Source organism: Pinus tabuliformis, chromosome 8 (assembly GCF_031772625.1).
Source record: "Pinus tabuliformis cultivar Carrire ecotype Pingquan chromosome 8, CPIR1, whole genome shotgun sequence".
Classification (NCBI taxonomy): Eukaryota; Viridiplantae; Streptophyta; class Pinopsida; order Pinales; family Pinaceae; genus Pinus; species Pinus tabuliformis.
In genome coordinates, this window is record NC_142294.1 from 1,026,599,615 (window position 1) to 1,026,603,055 (window position 3,441).

The 3,441-nt window shown below is 36.8% G+C and overlaps 1 pseudogene; it reads right to left on the reverse strand.

The window, feature by feature from the left end:
- Window positions 1–586: 586 nt before the first annotated feature.
- Window positions 587–1,449, reverse strand: LOC149238879 (protein SAWADEE HOMEODOMAIN HOMOLOG 2 pseudogene; annotated as a pseudogene).
- Between the last annotated feature and the right edge of the window lie 1,992 nt (window positions 1,450–3,441).

The window sequence follows — 3,441 nt, forward strand, 5'->3', positions numbered from 1 at the left end:
TAGTTTTGTTAGAGGACCCTAGGAGAGAGTCTTACACGTGATACCAGAGTGGGTTCAAAATCTGGAACCAAGACCCACTAGACACAAATCTCTGTTTTTTTTTTTAAGTATGTGGAACTGATTTCTCCACCTTACTCTTAATAAGTCATTGTTTCAATATATTCAATGCATTGGATTCTCACGATCCACTATCCTTAACTACCAATTCAACAAAATAAATTATTTAGAAAAGACTCATTCCATTTTAAATGACAACAGTTACAATGCTGACTGCCTAAAACATTCAAATATTGATATTCCATTGGCGCATATGGCACACAGGCTCTACAAAATATGAAGCATTACTAATTACACCAGAAAAATAAATATAAATCTAGAAAACTTGCAAAAATGCTTCTTACAGAAAGATAGCTTTTGAAACTTACTATGACAGTGCAATTTATCTTTAAGTTTTCAATGTGTGTTTCTCAACAACATAAGTACCCCTACGTTTCTTTTCTCAATCTTGAACTGTACTTTTTCCATCACATCAACCATGCTATTTTTAAGGTTTATCCATATCAGTAAATGCAGGTACAACAATTTTCTAGTTAGAATCAATTTTTGTGACTAGAATATTTCTTTGAGACTCAGTAGATAGACCTTCTGGTGGCTATAAAACTGAGGAAGTCTTAGGAGTAGTTAAAGGCTAAACATTGTATTCTATAACCTGACATGTAATCTTTGATATTTATGGTGAGAGATGATATTCTTCTGGAGTTTCTTCTCCAAAATGACACACGGGAGCTGCAGGGGCATCTTTTACTTGCTGAGATCCTTGGTCCAACTCAATTGTTGATAATTCTTTGGAAGCATGGATTAGTTGTAACCGGTAATCTGTCTCCGGCAGCTGACAGACTTTCCACAATGGTACTATTTCCTTAGACTGGTCATGGTCATACCGAACCAAGAACCTACGCCTACAACCCTGATCATGATGTCACCTTCTTTGGGCATCCAAGACATGGGCATCAAATTACAATGCTTGCTCTTTACCTTCCTGAAAACAAAGTATGTGATCTCCTGAAAGCACTGCTACACATTCAGAAGCTTTGCAAGGAAGTGAACACTCTCTCACACACTTTTTCATGTTGACCCATTCATCTTCCTCTGCTCAAAATCCAACAAACCTTACCCAAATTTCCACACCCCATCTCTTGAGGATTTTTCCCCAAAATCCATTTCTAAAGCATCTTGGTCCGTTCTTCCTAAAGAAACAACTACAGAATTGGTCACAACTCTCTTTGCTCTTGAATCATCACGATGTGAAGCGACTATTTTTCCTGGAACCTCGGTACCCTTTGCTTTTTGTGCATACCTACTATTATGAAACCAAGTCCATACCTACTTCCATTGCATAAGAGTTTTCCTAGCCCTTTCTGGTGCTACACTGAACTTCTCTGCAAGTGATGATAGTTATCCACGAAACCCCATCTAGTTTAGGAATTTTCCAAAACAACCTCAAGGCTTCATTAATATAACCATTATGTGCATACCCTGTAATCATTGCAGTCATCGCATTGACACTTCGTTCAAGTCATTTGTCAAACGCATTGTGTGCATCCTCCATTCTCCCACATTTCACATACGTATCAACAAGCACACTACCAACGAACAAATTAGTGTCACATCCAAATCCGATTATCTCTTGATGAATCTCCTTGCCAATTTCCATAGCTCTCAAATTTTTACAAGCTGGGAGAACACTAGAAAATGTGAACTTATTCAGTTGGACACCTGTTGTTTTCATTTCATAATACAATGCCAAAGCAGGATCACTACACCCATTCCTTGCATAAGATGCAATCATGGTAGTCCATGAAACTACATTTCTTTCAAGAATTTCGTCCATAGCCTGACGAGCCTCTGCTAGATTCCCCCCACTTGGCATACAATCTCACAAGCTTGTTGACCACGGAGAAGTGTGGATTAAATCCCATTTGAATCATGTGGGCATGGACCAATTTAATCAGTGTTATAGATTTCTCATTAAGGCACACCTGAAAGAGAGACATATAAGTAGATGTATGTACACGAATGCCTTCATCATCCATATGACTTAAAATTCCAAGCAAATCTTTCAGCTGGCCATGTTTGCACAGAACTGCCACTTCTGCGTTCACGTTGATTCGTACGTGGTTGTTGCTTCTGCCATTGCTATGGATTTGTATTTCTTCTTCGGTACCCTTGATTTTCAAGGAACCTTGGTGTAGGCCATTAGTGAAAAAGAGCATAATTTGAGCATAAAAGATACAAGACTGTCTAGAGCGCAAAACTCACTTTGTATTTGCATTAGCAATGCAAATAAATAACAATATAGCAATATTTTTACTTGAATGGTGGTCTTTTTATTATTATAAATCTTGTTGTGAAAGCTAATTTCCATAACTCTTTGGTAAGGGTATTAAATGATTCTCGTCAATTTCATTTTAAAAACACTTGCGGTGATGTCTTGTAAGACCCTTACCAATAATTTTTGGTCACATTTTTTCTCATAATGAAACATTATTCATTTCCATCATCTATAGGATGTTAGTGCAATGAGTCTTTGATGTTGCCAATGGTGACCTTTGTTAGATACATAATATTTTGTGTAATTGTAAATATGTTGTAACTAATTAGCACTCTAAACTATCACATGAAAAATTAAGATAAAGAGTCATCTTCTTAATGTATTAGAAATTCATAGGAATGGAAAAATCAATTCTGGAGTAAATCCTCCAACATGGTATTTTGCTCAGAGGTATTTTTTTAACTCCTTTCCTTCCCTTGCAAGGAATCTTTGCATTAGTGAATATCTTTTATTCATACAACATTACAGCTGAATAATCTCAAACCTATATATGTTAAGAAACACTAATCTTCTCTTAAAAACTCTAGTATGCTTTGTCGAACCATTGGGAGTTACACTCTCAACTCCCATTTTAGAGAATCTCATCATTTGAACTCACACTGAAAATTTATGAGGATCGGATGGACTTTTAAACCCTTTATGTTGTTATGACACATCCTTCTCATTTAGATGAAGTATTAAATTTGCATTAAAATTGGCATGACTAAACCTTATGAGGATTTCTCCAGTCAACCTCCTATATGAGGAATTTATTCCAGTCGTGAACTTCATTTTGGTTTCAGCACTGTTGAACTCATGCCCTTCATTGTGCTTCAGCATATCAATGGTAAACTCTCGCCATCCATGGGCATGAACCCATGAACTCACACCCTCAATTGTGCTCCAACATATCAATGGTAAACTTCCTCCCCCCTTGTGCTCTAGCATGTCAATGGTAAACTCACAAACTTGCACCTCCATTGTGCTCCAACATATCAGACGATTTGTGTTGGGTATTTTCTAAAGCCAAATTTCATTAAATTACATGGCCATGGTGGGACTAAAAATCC